This window comes from Scyliorhinus torazame, chromosome 5, assembly GCF_047496885.1.
Source record: "Scyliorhinus torazame isolate Kashiwa2021f chromosome 5, sScyTor2.1, whole genome shotgun sequence".
In the NCBI taxonomy this organism is placed as follows: Eukaryota; Metazoa; Chordata; class Chondrichthyes; order Carcharhiniformes; family Scyliorhinidae; genus Scyliorhinus; species Scyliorhinus torazame.
The window spans coordinates 168375676-168395295 of NC_092711.1; the positions used below are offsets into that span (position 1 = coordinate 168375676).

Here is a 19620-nt window from a genome sequence, read left to right on the forward strand (position 1 = left end):
AAAGCCCCCAAGTTCAAATCGTCCTTCTTTGGCAGGGTCACTCAGCAACTTGAATCAACCCGTGAGAGTGACCTGTCTGCCACTCCACCCAAGTAAGTCTCAAGTCAACGCTCGCTACGAGATAGGCCCTCCTAGCTACAAGTCCATACCAGCTTTTGAATCCTGCAGACTCAGGACCTGAACGAAAGGCCATTTGTTCCCCATACCTGGTGGGCCAATTCCGAAGCTAAATATAGGCCTTTTAGTGATAGGAATAGACTAGAAAGTAGAGTTTATGCATGGGTAGTGATTTACTGTGTATAATAAATGATTTTTGATTTGAATCTTGCCAATTGGTGTGTTGAGTTATTGATCAGTCCTTGAACTTGAACCTCGTGGCGGCATCATAAAGATACCCAGCAACTCTAGAGCAAAGGTTATAAAACAGCCAATTGAACCAACCAAAAGTTAGCAACAACGTCTCCCCTGCACAGAGCAGGTGAATGGCTTCTTCCAGGTGTGAACGCGCTAGTGTTCCTGCAGGGTGTATGGATATCTGAGTCCCTTCTCTCACTAAGAGCAGGTTAACGCCTTCTCCCCTGTGTGAACTCGCTGGTGTCTCCGCAGGTGGGATAACCAAGTGAATCCCTTCTCACACTGAGAGCAGGTGAACAGCCTCTCCCCAGTGTGAAGTCGCTGGTGTGTCAGCAGCCTGGATAAGTGAGTGAATCCATCCTCACACTGAGAGCAGATGAACGGCCTCTCCCCAGTGTGAACTCGCTGGTGTGTCAGCAGCCTGGATAAGTGAGTGAATCCCTTCCCACACTGAGAGCAGGTGAACGGCCTCTCCTCAGTATGAACTCGCTGATGTCTCCGCAGGCCGGATGATTGAGTGAAACCCTTCTCACACTGAGAGCAGGTGAACGGCCTCTCCCCAGTGTGAACTCGCTGATGCCTCCGCAGGTCGGATGATTGAGTGAATCCCTTCTCACACTGAGAGCAGGTGAACGACCTCTCCCCAGTGTGAACTCGCTGATGTCTCAGCAGGTCGGATGATTGAGTGAATCCCTTCTCACACTGAGAGCAGGTGAACGGCCTCTCCCCAATGTGAACTTGCTTGTGTGCCAGCAGGCTCGATGAAGTAGTGAATCCCTTATCACACTGAGAGCAGGTGAACGGCCTCTCCCCAGTGTGAACTCGCTGGTGTGTCAGCAGGCTGGATAACCGAGTGAATCCCTTCTCACAATGAGAGCAGGGGAACGGCCTCTCCCCAGTGTGAACTCGCTGGTGTCTCTGCAGGTGGGATAACTGAGTGAATCCCTTCTCACATTGAGAGCAAGTGAACGGCCTCTCCCCAGTGTGAACTCGCTGGTGTGACAGCAGGCTCGAGGAAGTAGTGAATCCCTTCTCACACTGAGAGCAGGTGAACGGCCTCTCCCCAGTGTGAACTCGCTGATGTATCCGCAGGGCGGATGAATCACCGAATCCCTTCTCACATTGAGAGCAGGTGAACGGCCTCTCCCCAGTGTGAACTCGCTGGTGTTTCTGCAGAGCGAATAACCGAATGAATCCCTTCTCACACACAGAGCAGGTGAACGGCCTCTCCCCAGAGTGACTGCGCCGATGAGCTTCCAGCTGAGATGGGGCCCTGAATCCCTTCCCACAGTCCCCACATTTCCACTGTTTCTCCAGGGTGTGGGTCTCCTCGTGTCTCTCCAGGTTTGTCGATCAGTTGAAGCCTCGTCCACACACAGAACACGTGTACGGTCTCTCCCCACTGTGAATGGTGTGATGTTTTTTCAGGCTGTGTAACTGGTTAAAGCTCTTTCCACAGTCAGTGCCCTGGAACACTCTCACTCAGGTGTGTGTGTCTCGGGGCTTTTCCAGTCACACTGATGTTTTGAAGCCGACAGAAAAGACAAACATTTCTCCTTCTTGATTCAGTGATACTCAGTTCCAAGGAATTGAGAGACTCAGTCAGATTGAGACGTGACGTTTGAGATTTCAGTCTGTAATTCCTCCTCTTCTAATATCCTGTAAAAACAATTTATAAAAAGTTACTTTACTTCTCCTCATTTTGGAGAAGGTATCCTGAGGGTAACGACAGTCTGGCCGTGGGGTTAATCCTCCGGGTCCTCAGTCTTATTGAGGAATGTCCCCTTGGATCTATTGTGGTGGTGATTCTTTTGTATTTTTGTTCTTTTGAGACGGTTTATGTGTTGTTGACTTTATTCCACTCTGGTACAGACGGGGCTTTTATCCGTGAAAGGAGCAGTTTGGGGAGACTTTGGTGCCTCTGGTGTAAAGTGAGTTGGAGGAGGGGGTAATGGCGCACGTCCGATTGTGGTGTGAAAATCTGTTCCTGTTCTCTCTGTCGCCTAACTAATGGCAGCAGTTAATCTGCAAATTTTCTCAGGGAATGTACGGGGCATCCATCACCCTATCAGAAGGAAAAAGATCCTCTCCCTTTCTTAAGGAGAAAGTCAACATAGTTTTATTACAGGAAACTCATCTGGATTATGAGGAACACTTTAAATTTAGGCGGGATTGGATGGGGCATTTTTTTCACCTCTTTTTGATCCAGTAACAGACTTGTGGCAATGCTTATTATACACTATCCAAGCAGTCAGGGTACCTCTGCCGATTACAATGTGCATGTCAATTTCCTTTGTGCCGATCCCTCCATCTCCCGTCCCTCCCCTCCGCCCCCTTCACTCGTCGTTTCTGGGTCCTTTCCTGGGCCCTTCACTGTACAATGGGAGTTATCTGTTATTTACAAGTGGACGGTGTCCTCCCTTCCCCCCCATTGATGGGGCACCCCCCTTCCACCCCGCGCACTCCCTGTCCTGTTTTAAACCTTCCCTTGGGGTTCCTCTTCTTGTGTTTTTGTTCTGGGCTCTCTGGTCTCTGTGTCAGTTGGTTTCTGGTTCTCCCTCCTTGTCCCAGTAGCCCCCCCCCCCTCCCCTTTTCCTGCCTGCTCCCTGTGATCCCCTTGGCTCTCGTACGTTCATCTCCCTCCCAGTGTTCCATTGGCCGCTGGCTTCAAACAGGTCCTGGAACAAGTTGGTGAATGGCCTCCACACTTTGTGGGAACCATCCTCTGACCCTCGGACGGTGAACTTGATCTTCTCCAGGTGGAGAAATCCCGATTGGTCTGCCAGCCAGTCTGCAGCTGTGGGTGGTGCTGCTAATTGCCAGCCGAGCAGGATTCTCCAGCGGCCGATTAGAGAACCAAAGGCAAGGGCGTCCGCCCTCTTCCCCATGAATAGTTCTGGCTGGTCCGATACCCCGACGACTGCCATTTGTGGGCACGGCTCCACCCTCATAGCCATGGACATTGCCTCTAAATAGGAATTCGACAAGTGTGGGGCATACCCAGAACATGTGGGCATGGTTTGCCGGGCCCCGCTGGCACCATTCACGTTTGTCCTCCATCTCCGGGAAGAACCTGCTCATTCGGGTTCTTGTCAGGTGTGCTCTGTGCACAACATTCAGCTGCGTAGGAGAAGGTGGAGTTGGTTCCGTTCAGTGCTTTGCTCCAGAGTCCCCACCCTATTTCCGTCCCTCGCTCTTCCTCCCATTTTTCCTGGGTTTGGTCAAGTATGAAAATGAAAATCGCTTATTGTCACAAGTCGGCCTCAAATAAAGTTACTGTGAAAAGCCCCTAGTCGCCACATTCCGGCGCCTGTTCGGGGAGGCTGTTACGGGAATCGAACCGTGCTGCTGGCCTGCCTTGGTCTGCTTTCAAAGCCAGCGATTTAGCCCAGTGTGCTAGGAGCGTATCCTTATTAAGAGTTGTCCGTACAGGTCCCCACAGTTTCCCTTCTCCAGACTGTCTGCATCCAGTAACTCCTCTTGCATTGTGCTTCTCAGGGTTCCTGGGTGTGCTGGTGTATCCTTGTGGAGAAAGTTTTTGACCTGGAGCTCATCCCTGTTTGGTAGGTCCAGCCTCTCCGTCAGCACCTCTCAGGTCGCTAGTCTATTTCCCGTGTAAAAGTCCCGAACCATCAGTGTTCCCCCGTCCTGTCTCTACCTCTTGAAGGTGGTGTCGAGAATGGCTGGTGCAAACCTATGGTTGCCGCAGATGGGGGCCATGAAGGACACATCGGTCAGACTGAAATGCTGCCACATCTGGTTCCAGGTTCTCAGGGTAGCTACCACCACTGGACTTGAGTGTTTTGCTGGCGGGGATGGGAGTGTTGCCGTGGCGAGGGCCCGGAGGGTCATTCCTGTACATGAGGACTCGTCCATCATCAACCATTCCATGTCAGGGTCCTTTACCCATCTCCTCACTCTTTCGGCCGTGGCTGCCCAGTGATAGTATTGCAAGTTCGGGAGGGCCAGGCCTCCCATGTTTCTTCTCCATTGTAGTACTGTTTTAGGGATTTTTGAATTCTTGCCCCTCCGCACACAAACGATGTTAGGTTAGGTGGGTTGACCATGATCAATGCACCAGATTATGGGAATAGGATGGGGAGTCTGCCTCTGTGAGTGCTTTTTTGAGGGTCAGTGCAGACTTGAAGAAGCGAATGGCCTCCTTCTGCACTATAGAGATTCTACGTCATCTATGCTATTTTAATTTGACTATGTTGTTAGTCTGTTTTGTAATTTTTGGGTTATGCGCCCTGCATTGTTATGCTTCTGTTTTTATATCATCTTACCATCTTTCCCCACTCACTATGTTAATCTGTTAACTGATCTGGCATTTCATCTTGGGGCTCTGGTCGCTCAAATATCCTGCTATGAATTAATTCTGCAATATGTTGCTTGCATTTATGCGGCAGTATCAGTTGTTCTACACTGTACCCATTTTCCATCAATATTTCTGTTATTTTGTTGCATTCATTGTTTTAAAAATGCTGAAGAAAACATAAAAGAAATATTAAAAATCTGTCCAACTCATCCTTGAATATATTCAGTGACCCACAGACTCCACTGATCCCTGTGGAAGAGAATTCCATAGACTAATAGCCTTTTGAGGGAAGAGATGACTAGAAATATATAAGTGGCGACAGTACAATATTACACAACCAGAAATAATAGTAAATGTAGTTTATTACAGACCATAAATAATATATCTAATTTAAAACTACTAGACATATCTCTAGCCGATATTAATTTACTGTCCCATTAAATGTCAGCCATCTCCTGGAGAAACCAGCCCTTTAATTGTGATAAAAGGAAATTACTGCAGGTGCTGGAATCTGAAACGAAAGAGAAAATGCTGGAAAATCTCAGCAGGTCTGGCAGCATCTGTAGGGAGAGAAAAGAGCTGACGTTTCGAGACCGATGACTCTTTGTCAAAGTCTTGTCAAAGAGTCATCGGACTTGAAACAACAGCTTTTTTCTCTCACTACAGATGCTACCAGACCTGCTGAGATTTTCCAGTATTTTCTCTTCCTTTAATTGAACATCAGGAAAGAGACCATCCTTTTATTTATTTTTATTTTTAATGCATTTTATTCAAACTTGTATCAAAGTAGGTTACAGCAAATAAACACCACCCCGGGAAACATTCTTGCCAACAATCAACTATACGGTTTGTACAGATTTTTCTCCTTTTTCACCCCCCCCCCCCTACCTTTCTTCCCCTGCGACGAACAGCTCCTCAAACATGGTCACAAACATCCCCCACCTTTTCTCAAACTCCCCTGCTGCAACCTTAACTCATACTTTATCTTCTCTAACCGCAGTAAGCCGTGCAGGTCACCCAACCACGCTGCTACCCCCGGTGGCGAGAGACCATCCTTCTAGCCAGACAAATAAATGTGTCAAGCTGACGGAGCAAAGGATGTCAATGTCTTTCAGAGAGAGAGAGAGAGAGAGAGAGAGAAAGACCTGGGCCAATCTTTGCAGAGTCTGCACCCTCCCTGGATTCACTTCCTTTCCCTTCAGTTACTGCAAGTGACCAATTGAAGGTTAGAATGAGAAAAGAAATGGAAAGGGGGAGAAAAGAAAGTGTTTTACTCACAGATGTTGGAGGCTGGAGGACGTTTCAGTCTATGTGAAGCCCAATCTCCTTTCACATAAAGCCCGCGCTGATTGGAGGACCAGCGTCCTTCCGGTCTAACTCTATCCATTAGCCAACACCTCACAGGAAGGTCAGGGGCTGGGCTTTCCTCCACACATGCGCAGCTTCCCCTCACCCTTGGACATGCGCAGTACCTGATCACCCGCCCGTGCGGCGGATAGAGCGGGTTCCCCAGCGCGGGGGATTGTGGGAGCTACGGCCGACACTGTCCAAACTTCTGGGGTGAAAAGTGGAGGAGGCTTGGGCGGTTGTGTGCGAGCTTGGTGTCCGCCCCCGGGCCGATTCGAAAGGCAGGCCGCCTCTGGGAGCTTCCTGGATGGGGTGAAACAGCAACTCGGCGCCCATTGCTCCTGGTCCCCGAGGGAAGGGGAGACCGGTTTCGGAGTACTGCGACCAGTCGTGTTTCAAGTCAGCGGTCGATCTGCGGGGATGCTGCTGGACTGCGAGGTTTGCTGTCGGCGGTTGTGAGTTCGCCCACTGGAGGACGAAGGAATGGAGGAAGGATGGCAGCTGGATAGGCTGCTGGAAGCGGCGGGACGGAACCGGGGTGTAGATTGTCCGTTGGGCGGCCCGCGGACTGCAGCCCGGGGTGGGTTGCTGCCGTTCCTGGGTCTCCGGGGGCTCGCCCCCCCCTGGACGCCCTGCGGGCGGATGGACTGAATCCGGGAATTTCTTCCACATTTTCGACTGTTGCCAACATTGGAGCGACTCAGGCCGCTGCCACTGGAGGACTCTGAGGACATGTTCACTCTCGTGAAATTTCGGCAAGAGCCCAATACTGTGTTGTGGAACTTGCAAAATTAATGGACTTTTTCTATAGACTTTTCTATGTATGCTGGGGGATTTGTTTTCTTGTTTTCTTTGCCTTGTTGTATTTAGTAACCTATTACATTTAACTCATTTCGGCTTTTTTTCCCCGAAATGGTATCCTAGTATTAATAGTGGAACGCTGGTCAGTGCGGAGCTGCTCTAACCCTCTCTCCTCCGCCGCGCTCAGGTCTGGCTCCCCGGGGGTCTGCGCTCTCAGCCATGGGGGGGCCTTCCCCCGGGGTGTTGGCTGCCGGGTGTGGTGAACGGGGGTGGGTGGGCAGGGATTAGTGTTCGGTGATGGATTGGATCTTGATAAAGTTTTTTCTGGGGTTTTTATATGAAATTGTTAAAATGTGAAACTGCTCTCCCTCCGAATGGTCCCGTGCCCTCGGGCAGGGTCCAGAAGGGGGGAACCCTCTCTCCTCCGCCGCGTCCGGGTCTGGCTCTCCGGTGGTCTGTGCTCTTACAGAGAGGGGGCCTTTCCTCCGTGGTGTCGGCTGCAGGGCGGGGTGAACGGGGGTGGGTGAGCAGGGATTAGTGTTCGATGATGGATTGGATCTTGATAAATTTTTTCAGGGGTGAATTAAGGCCTGGTGCCTGGTGATCGGGTTATTGATATGAAATTGTTAAAATGTGAAACTGCTCTCCCTCCGAATGGTCCCATGCTCTTGGGCGGGGTCCAGGAGGGGGGAACCCTCTCTCCTCCGCCGCGCTCAGGTCTGGCGCCCCGGGGGTCTGTGCTCCTCAGCCAGGCCTCTCCTCCGTGGTGTCGGCTGCAGGGCGGGGTGAACGGGGGCGGGTGAGCAGGGATTAGTGTTCGATGACGGATTTTATTCTGGGAATTTTTTTTTTTCTGGGGTGAATTAAGGCCTGGTCCCCGGTGACTGGGTTTTTGATATGATAACTGTTGAGATAAATTGAGGCCCTGAGGGTCATATTTGTACTGGGGTGGCCGTATTGTATCGGGGCCTTGTGCCTCGCGACTGCTTGTCTCATGTGTGTAGAGTCGTTACTTCGAAACCTGTCTGTGTTGTGTGTTGTACTTCTGGGTTTTGTTTCTCTTTTTCTTTATTTCTTTTGGAGTGGTCGTATGGTTTTGGGGCCTTGTGCCTCGCGACTGCTTGTGTATGTGTTTAGAGGTGGTTGCCTCGATGTGGTTGTGTCTTGTGTTTTTGTTTCCTTATGCTTTTGGAACAGTCATTTGGTTAGCCTTGTGCCTTACGACTGTTCGAGTTATGAATCTGTGTGATTGTTATCTGAACTATATGTGGGGCCTGTGCCTTGCGGCTGGTTGTGACAAATGACTGGCTGATTGGTATTCGGGAACGTATCTTGACCCTGTGCTTTGCAGCTGTTTGTGTTCATTGACTGTTGCAACGTTATCGTAAAATGTAATTGGGCCTTGCGCCTCGCAGCTGTTTTATGCTCAATGATCGTTTAATCGTTAATGTGAAGTGTAACTAGGCCTTGTGCCTTGCAGCTGTTTCGTGTTCAGTGACTGGTTAATCGTTAATGTGAAGTGTAATCGGGCCTTGTGCCTTGTAGCTGTTTCGTGTTCGGTGACTGTTGATTCGTTTAATGTGAAGTGTAATCGGGCCTTGTGCCCTGTAAATGAGTCTATGTTGAAAATTGTGACGACAATAAAAGAGGTACTCACAGATGTTGGAGGCTGGAGGACGTTTCAGTCTATGTGAAGCCCAATCTCCTTTCACATAAAGCCCGCGCTGATTGGAGGACCAGCGTCCTACCGGTCCTAACTCTATCCATTAGCCAACACCTCACAGGAAGGTCAGGGACTGGGCTTTCCTCCACACATGCGCAGCTTCCCCTCACCCTTGGACATGCGCAGTACCTGATCACCCGCCCGTGCGGCAGATAGAGCGGGTTCCCCAGCGCGGGGGATTGTGGGAGCTACGGCCGACACTGTCCAAATTCCTGGGGTGAAAAGTGGAGGAGGCTTGGGCGGTTGTGTGCGAGCTTGGTGTCCACCACCGGGCCGATTCGAAAGGCAGGCCGCCTCTGGGAGCTTCCTGGATGGGGTGAAACAGCAACTCGGCGCCCATTGCTCCTGGTCCCCGAGGGAAGGGGAGATCGGTTTCGGAGTACTGCGACCAGTCGTGTTTCAAGTCAGCGGTTGAGCTGCGGAGACGCTGCTTCGGACTGCGAGGTTTGCTGTCGGCGGTTTTGAGTTCGCCCAATGGAGGACGAAGGAATGGAGGAAGGATGGCAGCTGGATAGGCTGCTGGAAGCGGCGGGTCGGAACCGGGAGTGGATACCCGATGGGCGGCCCGCGGCCTGCAGCCCGGGGTGGGTTGCTGCCATTCCTGGGGTCTCCGGGGGTTCGGCCCCCCTGGACGCCCTGTGGGCGGTTGGGACTGACTCTGGGACTTTCTTCCCCGTTGTCGACTGTTGCCAACATTGGAGCGACTCTGGCCGCTGCCATTGGAGGACTTTGAGGACATGTTGTTCCTTGTGAAATTTCGGCTGGAGCGCCGGGGTCATGATGTGGAACGTGCAAAATTAATGGACTCTTTTTTATGGACTTTTCTATGAGTACTAAGGGATTTTGTTTTCATGTTTTCTTTGCTTTCGTTTTCTTTAGCAGCCTATGACATTCAACTCATTTCGGGTTTCCCTGAAATGGTAATTAGTAATTGTGGTGGAACGCTAGTTGGTGTGAAACTGCTCTCCCTCCGAATGGTGCTGTGCCTTTGGGCGGGGTCCAGGAAGGGGGAACCCTGTCTCCTCCGCCGCACCCGGGTCTGGCTCTCCGGTGGCCTGTGCTCTTAGCGAGGAGGGGCCTTTCCCCCGGGGTGTCGGTTGCAGGGCGGGGTGAACGGGGGTGGGTGAGCGGGGATTAGTGTTCGGTGATTGATTCTATCCTGTTAAATCTTTTCTGGGGTGAATTGAGGCCTGGTGCCTGGTGATTGGGTTTGATATGACACTGTTAAAATGTATCGAGGCCCTGTGGGTCATATTTGTTTCCGAAGCGGCCGTATTGTATCGGGGCCTTGTGCCTCGCGACTGCTTGTCTTATGTGTTTATAGGCCGTTACCTCGAAATGTACTCGTGTCTTGTGGTTTTTTGTTCCTTTTTTCTTTGGAATGGTCGTTGGGTTTCGAGGCCTTGTGCCTCACGACTGTTCGTGTTTTGTGACTGTTCGATTGTTACTTGAACGATGCGTAGGGCCTGTGCCTTGCGGCTGGTTGTGATAAGTGACTGGTTAATTGGTATCTGGAAACGTATTTCGGCCCTGTGCCTTGCAGCTGTTTGTGTTCAATGACTGTTACAACGTTATTGTGAAATGTAATTGGGCCTTGTGCCTTGCAGCTGTTTTGTGTTCAGTGACTGTTTAATCGTCAATTTGAAGTGTGTTTAATCGTCAATTTGAAGTGTAATGAGGCCTGGAGCCTTGTAAATTGGTTTCTGTAATAATTGTGACAACAATAATAGAGTTACTCACAAATGTTGGAGACGGGAGGAAGTTTGCGTCCTTGTGAAGTTCAATTGAGCAGTCTCACAAAGCCCGAGCTGATTAGCTGGAGGACCAGAGTCCTTCTGGTCCTCCAACTCTTGCCATTGGTCAATACCTCCGGTAAAAGGCCAAGAGGCGGGCTACCCTTTGCACATGCGCAGCCTCCCCTCTCCCTTGGACATGCGCAGTCGTGGGCAGGAGATCACCGATTTGCTTCTCGCTCTCGCCGTCATGCCGGTTGCCTGGAAACCTTGTCTCGAGGAGGTTCTGTTGTCGGGTTTTTTTCTCCCGTGTTCAGGGGGCGGGCGAAACAACGGGTTGGGGCGGGGAGCGCCGGGCCTGCGCACTGGAACCCGGTGACGACAGCGCGTAAGAGTAATTCCTATTGGCTGATTCAGGCAGTGCCCCATTGTGATGTCACAGCGGAAGTGAAGATAAAAAACTCCTGTCTCCAACATCTGTGAGTAAAACACTTTCTTTTCTCCCCCTTTCCATTTCTTTTCTCATTCTCACCTTCAATTGGTCACTTGCAGCAACTGAAGGGAAAGGAAGTGAATCCCGGGAGGGTGCAGATTCTGGAAAGCTTGGCCCAGGTCTCTCTCTCTCCCTTAAAGACATTGACAACCTTTGCTCCCTCAGCTTGACACATTTATTTGTCTGGCTAAAAGGATGGTCTCTCGCCACCGGGGTAGCAGCGCGGTTGGGTGACCTGCACGACTTACTGCGGTTCGGGAAGAGAAAGTCTGAGTTAAGGGTGCAGCAGGGGAGTTTGAGAAAAGGTGGGGGATGTTTGTGACCATGTTTGAGGAGCTGTTCGTCGCGGGCGGGGGCGGGGGCGGGGGCGGGGTGAAAAAGGAGAAAAATCTGTACAAACCATATAGTTGATTGTTGGGAAGAATGTTTCCCGGGGTGTTTATTTGCTGTAACTTTGATACAAGTTTGAATAAAATGCGTTTAATAAAAATAAAAGGATGGTCTCTTTCCTGATGTTCACAATTAAAGGAAGAGAAAATGCTGCAAAATCTCAGCAGGTTTGGCAGCATCTGTAGGGAGAGAAAAGAGGGAGAGAAAAGAGCTGACGTTTCGAGTCAGCTCTTTTCTCTCCCTACAGATGCTGCCAGACCTGCTGAGATTTTGCAGCATTTTCTCTTTCGTTTCAGACTCCAGCATCCACAGTAATTTTATCACAATTAAAGGGCTGGTTTCTCCAGGAGATGGCTGACATTTAATGGGACAGTAAATTAATATTGGCTAGAGATATGTCTAGTATTTTTAAATTAGATATATTATTTATGGTCTGTAATAAAGTACATTTACTATTATTTCTGGTTGTACTGTCGCTATTTATATATTTCCAGTCATCTCTTCCCTCAAAAGGCTATGAGTCTATGGAATTCTCTTCCATAGGGATCAGTGGAGTCTGTGGGTCACTGAATATATTAAAGGATGAGTTGGACAGATTTTTAATATTTCTTTTGTTATATTTTTTTACCATTTTGTAAATAATGAATGCAACAGAATAACAGACATATTGATGGAAAATGGGTACAGTGTAGAACAACTGACACTGCCGCATAAATACAAGCAACACATTGCAGAATTAATTCATAGCAGGATATTTGAGCGACCAGAGCCTCTAGATGAAATGCCAGATCGGTTAACAGTGAGCAGAGAAAAAGGGTAAGATTATATAAAAACAGAAGAATAACAATGCAGGGCGCATACCCCAAAATATTACAAAACAAACTAACAGCATAGTCAAATTAAAATAGCATAGATGACGTAGAATCTCTATAGTGCAGAAGGAGGCCATTCGCTTCTTCAAGTCTGCACTGACCCTCAGAAAAGCACTCTCAGAGGCAGACTCCCCATCCTATTCCCATAATCTGGTGCATTGATCATGGTCAACCCACCTAACCTAACATCGTTTGTGTGCGGAGGGGCAAGAATTCAAAAATCCCTAAAACAGTACTACAATGGAGAAGAAACATGGGAGGCCTGGCCCTCCCGAACTTGCAATACTATCACTGGGCAGCCACGGCCGAAAGAGTGAGGAGATGGGTAAAGGGCCCAGACATGGAATGGTTGATGATGGATGAGTCCTCATGTACAGGAATGATCCTCTGGGCCCTCGCCATGGCAACACTCCCATCCCCGCCAGCAAAACACTCAAGTCCAGTGGTGACAGCTGCCCTGAGAACCTGGAACCAGATGTGGCAGCATTCAGTCTGACCGATGTGTCCATCATGGCCCCCATCTGCAGCAACCATAGGTTTGCACCAGCCATTCCTGAGGCCACCTTCAAGAGGTGGAGACAGGATGGGGGAACACTGATGGTTAGGGACTTTTACACGGGAAATAGACTAGCAATCTTCGAGGAGCTGACGGAGAGACTGGACCTTCCAAACAGGGATGAGCTCCAGGTCAAAAACCTTCTCCGCAAGGAGACACCAGCATACCCAGGAACCCTGAGAAGCACAATGCAAGAGGAGTTACTGGACGCAGACAGTCTGGGGGAGGGAAACTGGGGACCTGTACGGACAACTCTTAATAAGGATGCGCTCCTTACTTGACGAAACCCAGGAAAAATGGGAGGAAGAGCGAGGGACGGAAATAGGGTGGGGACTCTGGAGCTAAGCACTGAACGGGACCAACTCCACCTTCTCCTACGCAAGGCTAAGCTTCATGCAGCTGAATGTTGTGCACAGAGCACACCTGACAAGAACCCGAATGAGCAGGTTCTTCCCGTAGATGGAGGACAAATGCGAATGGTGCCAGCGAGGCCCGGCAAACCATGCCCACATGTTCTGGGAAAGCCCCAGACTTGTCAAATTCTGGACAGCCTATTTAGAGGCAATGTCCATGGTTATGAGGGTGGAGCCATGCTCACAAATGGCAGTCTTCGGGGTACTGGACCAGCCAGAACTATTCATGGGGAAGAGGACGGATGCCCTTGCCTTTGGTTCTCTAATCGGCCGCTGGAGGATCCTGCTCGGCTGGCTAACAGCAGCAGCACCCACAGCTGCAGACTGGCTGGCAGACCTATCGGAATTTCTCCACCTGGAGAAGATCAAGTTCACCGTCCGAGGGTCAGAGGATGGTTCCCACAAAGTGTGGAGGCCATTCACCAACTTGTTCCAGGACCTGTTTGAAGCCAGCGGCCAATGGAACACTGGGGAGGGAGGTGGGTGTATGGGAGCCAAAGAGATCACAGGGAGCAGGCAGGAAAAGGGATGTGGGGAGGGTAGGGTGAGGCTACTGGGAAAAGGAGGGAGATGCCAGAAACCAACTGACACAGAGACCAGAGAGCCCAGAACAAAAGCACAAGAAGAGCAACCCCCAAGGGAAGGTTTAAAACAGGACAGGGAGTGCGCGGGGTGGAAGGGGGGAGGCCCATCAATTGGGGGGGGCACCGTCCACTTGTAAATAACAGATAACTCCCATTGTCCAGTGAAGGGCCCAGGAAAGGACTCAGAAACGACAAGTGAAGGGGGCAGAGGGGAGGGACGGGTGATGGGGTGACTGGCACAAAGGAAATTGACATGCACATTGTAATCGGCAGAGTTACCGTGACTGCTTGGATAGTGTGTAATAAGGTTTGCCACAACCCTGCGACTCGATGAAAAAGAGGTGAAAAAAACTGCCCCAACCAATCCCGCCTCAATTTAAAGTGTTCCTCATAATCCAGATGGGTTTCCTGTAATAAAGCTATGTCGACTTTCTCCTTAAGAAAGGAGAGGATCATTTTCCTTCTGATAGGGTGATGGATGCCCAGAAAATTTGCAGATTAACTGTCGCCATTAGTTAGGCGACAGAGAGACAGGAACAGATTTTCACGCCACAATCGGGCGTGCGCCATTACCCCCTCCTCCAACTCACTTTAAACTAGAGGCACCAAAGTTTCCCCAAACTGCTCCTTTCACGGATAAAAGCCCCGTCTGTACCAGAGTAGGATAAAGTCAACAACACATAAACCGTCTCAAAAGAACAAAAATACAAAAGAATCACCACCACAATAGATCCAAGGGGACATTCCTCAATAAGACTGAGGACCCGGAGGATTAACCCCACGGCCAGACTGTCGTTACCCTCAGGATACCTTCTCCAAAATGAGGGGAAGAAAAGTAACTTTTATAAATTGTTTTTACAGGATATTAGAAGAGGAGGAATTGCAGACAGAAATCTCAAACATCGCGTCGCAATCTGACTGAGTCTCTCAATTCCTTGGAACTGAATATCACTTTGAATCAAGAAGGAGAAATGTTTGTCTTTTCTGTCGGCTTCAAAACATCAGTGTGACTGGAAAAGCCCCGAGACACACACACACACACGAGTGAGAGTGTTCCAGAGCACTGACTGTGGAAAGAGTTTGAACCAGTTGCACAGATTGAGAAAATTCACACCATTCATAGTGGGGAGAGACCGTACATGTGTTCTGTGTGTGGACGAGACTTCAACTGATCGACAAACCTGGAGAGACACGAGGACACCCCCACGCTGGAGAAACAGTGGAAATGTGGGGACTGTGGGAAGGGATTCAGGGTTCCATCTGCACTGGAAGCTCATCGGCGTATTCACACTGGGGATAGGCCGTTCATCTGCTCGGTGTGTGGGAAGGGATTCATTCAGTTTGCCGCCTTGCAGTCACACCAGCGAGTTCACACTGGGGAGAGGCCGTTCATTTGCTCTGTGTGTGGGAAGGGATTCGGTGATTCATCCAACCTGCGAATACATCAGCGAGTTCACACTGGGGAGAGGCCGTTCATTTGCTCTCAATGTGAGAAGGGATTCACTCAGTTAGCTCACCTGCAGTCACACCAGCGAGTTCACACTGGGGAGAGGCCGTTCATTTGCTCTGTGTGTGGGAAGGGATTCGGTGATTCATCCAACCTGCGGATACATCAGCGAGTTCACACTGGGGAGAAGCCTTTCACCTGCTCTCAGTGTGAGAAGGGATTCACTCAATTATCCATCCTGCGGATACATCAGCGAATTCACACTGGGGAGAGGCCGTTCACCTGCTCTCAGTGTGGGAAGGGATTCACTCAATCATCCGACCTGCAGAAACACCAGCGAGTTCACACTGGGGAGAAGCCGTTCACCTGCTCTCGGTGTGAGAAGGGATTCACTACTTCATCGAGCCTGCTGACACACCAGCGAGTTCACACTGGGGAGAGGCTGGTCACCTGCTCTTAGTGACAGAAGGGATTCAGATATCCATACACCCTGCAGGAACACTAGCGAGTTCACACCTGGAAGAAGCCACTCACCTGCTCTGAGCAGGGGAGACATTCAATTAACCGTCCCAACTACGGAGACACTAGCGAGTTAATTCTGGGGAGAGACCATTCATCTGTTCTCAATGTGGGGAGGGGTTTTGTGATTCATCACACCTGTTGTGACTCCAACAAGTTCACAATAAATTACAGATGTTGGCTCCGTTGTTATTGTTTCTGCTCTCACTGACATCCAGGACTGCATTTTGTTCATTCTGACATCTGGTGAATGGTGATGATTGGAGGGTTTCTTTCTGCTGGACTGGCCGGTCGAACACCTCTGCCTCCGGTGGGCTGACCATTTTTGAGCCTCGTTGCGATTACCTGGTTCCAAGTTTGACGAGGAGCACAGAATGAAAAGGTGTTTGCACTTTGGAAGATATTTAGTTCCCAAAGCAGCCACGTTGCCATGAAGATGGGCTATGGTGGTTACAGGGTTCTTTTGCCTAATTTATTGGAGTGTTTCTTGCAGAAGGAAACTGTCATGGTATGAGGGGCAAGTTGTCTGTGGTAGATTGGGAAATTACAATAAACATATCACTGAAAGTGGCAACGCAGGTGGATAAGGAGCTAAGAAGGCAGACGGCATGCTTGTCTTCATTGGTCGGGGCATTGAGTACAAAAATTGGCAAGTCATGCTGCAGCTGTACAGAACCTTAGTTCGGCCACACGTGGAATATTGCCTCCAATTCTGGTCACCACATTACCAAAAGGATGTGGAGGCTTTGGAGAGAGTACAGAGGAGGTTTACCAGGATGTTGCTTGGCCTGGAGGGCATTAGCTGTCAGGAGAGGTTGGATAAACTCGGATTGTATTCACGAGAGCGACGGAGTTGAGGGACGACCTGATAAAAGAGTGGATAGTCAGAAGCTTTTTCCCCAGGTTGAAAAAGTCAATTACCAGGTGACATAGGTTTAAGGTGCGAGGGGCAAAGTTTAGAGGAGATGTGCGAGGGAGGTTTTTTACACACAGGGTAGTGGGTGCCTGGAACTTGCTGCCGGAGGAGGTGGTGGAAGCAGATACGATAGTGACGTTTAAGAGGCACCTTGACGAATACATGAATAGGATGGGAACGATGGATACATACCCTGGAAGCACAGAAGGTTTTATTTATTTATTTCTTTATAAAATGTTTTTATTCTCCATTTTCACATTTTCCTTCAAAATTTACACCCCACCCACAAACAGTAAACGGTAACTGACAAAATCAATCCCATCCTTCCACCACCCCAAACAACGGCCCGCCTGTCAATATATGCATCCAATAAAACAAACCCTCCCATGGTGGAAACAAAAAACAAAGGAGAAAAAGAAAAAGGAGTCCAGGACCGCCCATGGTCACCATTAACCTATAGAGTCCACTCCCCTTCCTCCCCCCCCCCCCCCCCCCCCCCCTACACTCAACGCCATCCAACCTCTGAAAGAGTACCGTACATGATACCCAAGAGTTGTAAATTCTCCCCCCCCCCCAACTCCTCCCGTCCACTGCCTCTTTGCCTCTTGCAAAACTCCTCCCCAACCTCGGTTCCTTCCCCCCAACTTTCCACCCCGACTAGACCACTCGGACCCTGTTCTGTCAGGCTCCGATGGCCGCAGCCCCTCCCCCCACCTCACTCCCGTTCACTGGCCGGCTTAAACCGGCCAGCGTGGAGGCCCCCGCCCGGGTCCCTTTCCCCCTTGCCCGGCCCTAGGAAAGCCCAGAAATCCCCTTTGCCGCACTGCACCTTGCTAATGTTCAGTGACCTCTTCACCCGGTTGAAGGCAACCCGCCTCCTCGCCAGCTCCACCGTATAAAGTCCTGGTATACACATATACCAGCTCCAGCCCACTGCACCACCCGCTTCTGCTTGGCCCAGCTCAAGACCTTCTCCTTCACACTGTACCTACGGAAGCACAGAGTCACTACCCTTGGTGGCTCACTCGCCTTTGGTACAGGCCTCCACGACCGATGAGCCCGATCCAGTTCATATCGGGAGGGATACTCCCCCTCTCCCAATAGTTTCGCCAGCATCGCGGCAAAATACTCAGTCGGCCTCGGTCCTTCAACTCCTTCGGGCAGCCCCACAATCCTCAAATTCTGTCGCCTGGATCTGTTTTCCTGGTCTTCCATTTTTCCTCGCAGATCCTTGCTCATGTCTATCACCTTCCGCACCTCCTTCCCCATCGAGGTAAGTTGATCACCGTGCTGGAATAACGTCTCCTCCACTTCCTTCAGTGCCTCCCCTTGCTCTCGCACCTCCGCCACTGCGCTCACCACTGCCTTCGTCACCGGGGAAAACGCCTCCTCCACCAGCACACTCAAAACCTCTCTCATCTCCTTCCTCATTGTCTCCATGTATTTTGTAAACTGCCTTTTGAATTCGGCCGTCATCACATTAGTTATTTCTTCAGCCGTAAGCAATGCGGCCTCCCCGGTGCTCCAGCCTCCATTTTCCTTGGTGACCCCGTGGTGACATTTCCACTCCCAACGGACCTTCAGCTGTTTTCCTTACGGACGTTCTTTTGCTCACCCTCGACATTTTTCTTCACTGTGCCTTCACTCTGCTGCCTCTGTGCCTTCTCCCTGCTTTTGCTGCCTCCGTGGACCCTGTGGCCGGGCTTAAAGCCCCGACAATACCGTTCCCGAACGGGAGCCCTCCATTGTGCGGCCGCGTCCCGCCCGCCGTCACCGGAAGTCATCCGCAGCACTTTTGAACCCACTCCCGCAGTCAGAGCATTTAAAGGGTCTCTCGTTGGTATGAGTGACTTTGTGTCTCAACAGGCTGGATAACTGAGTGAATAGCTGCCCACACACAGAGCAGGTGAATGGCCTCTCACCAGAGTGAACACTTTGGTGTGCCAGCACGCTGGATTGGATGACTGAGTGAATCCCTTCCCACACACAGAGCAGGTGAATGGCCTCTCCCTGGTGTGAACTCGCTGGTGTGCCAACAGTTGGAATGAAGTACTGAATCCCATCCCACAATCTAAGCATGTGAACGGCCGCTGCCCAGTATGAACTCACTGGTGCGTTAGCAGGCTGGATAAATGACTGAATTCCTTTCCACACACAGAGCAGGTGTACGGCCTCTCCCCAGTGCGACTGTTTCGATGGGTTTCCAGCACAGATGGAGATCTGAATCCCTTCCCACAAGCCCCACATTGCCATGATTTCTCCATTGTGTGGGTTCCTTGTATCTCTCCAGTTTCAATCAGCTGGAATGTCCACACAGAACATGTGTATGGTCTCTCCCCTCTGTGAACGGTGTTGTTTTTTCAGGCTGTTACAGGTCTTTCCACATCAGAGCACTCTTACTCGGGTGTATGTGACTTGGTGCTTTTCCAATCACACTGATGTTTAAAGCCTTTTGAAGCAGACAAACACTTTTCCTTCTTGATTCAACGCCTGATGATATTCAGAACCTGATGTATTGAATGAATCTGTCAGATGTTGACATGATGTGTGTTTGAGAATTCATTCTGAAAATCCTTATCATATCCTGCGAAAGGACTTTACAAAAGTCATCAGTCAGTACAGGATAGAAATTGACAACAGACAATTCCAGTTTCGAAAGAGACATTCTGTCCTCACTAGTTCTCCAAAAGCTGTAAATCTCCACGCCACCCTCCCTCCATTCTCACGCTGTTGTACCTAATATACATGCCCCCTAATTCATCCTGCTCACTGCGTCCTATGCTGAGAACGGGACTGAAAATCTTAATGCAGCTGTGAGCCATGTATATGTCTATATTACTGAACTAAATGTGTGTATAATGTACAGAATTATATTGCTTGATTATAGATGGTTCGGGCAATGCAAAGAACAACTTTACACAGATGCGAGCAGTCATGACCTCAAACTTCCTGTCTATGATGCTGGTCGAATCAGAGATGATTAATGATTTCAAAATGAAATTGGAATTAAACTTGCAGGGCAACAGGGAGAAAGAGGGGGTATGGGACTGACTGCCTTGCTCTACAGAGATTCGGCATGGAATCGAGTTGCCGAATGGACACCTTCTGTGCCAGAATAACTCTATGACTGGAAATATATGACATAGCTACATTA

The 19620-nt window shown here is 50.0% G+C and overlaps 1 long non-coding RNA gene across 1 annotated transcript; it reads left to right on the plus strand.

The window, feature by feature from the left end:
• Positions 1-9999: 9999 nt before the first annotated feature.
• LOC140420533 (uncharacterized) lies at positions 10000-15738 on the plus strand. Its single transcript, XR_011946430.1, has 2 exons — positions 10000-10755; positions 14446-15738. It is a non-coding gene; the product is annotated as an uncharacterized lncRNA (long non-coding RNA).
• Positions 15739-19620: the final 3882 nt, after the last annotated feature.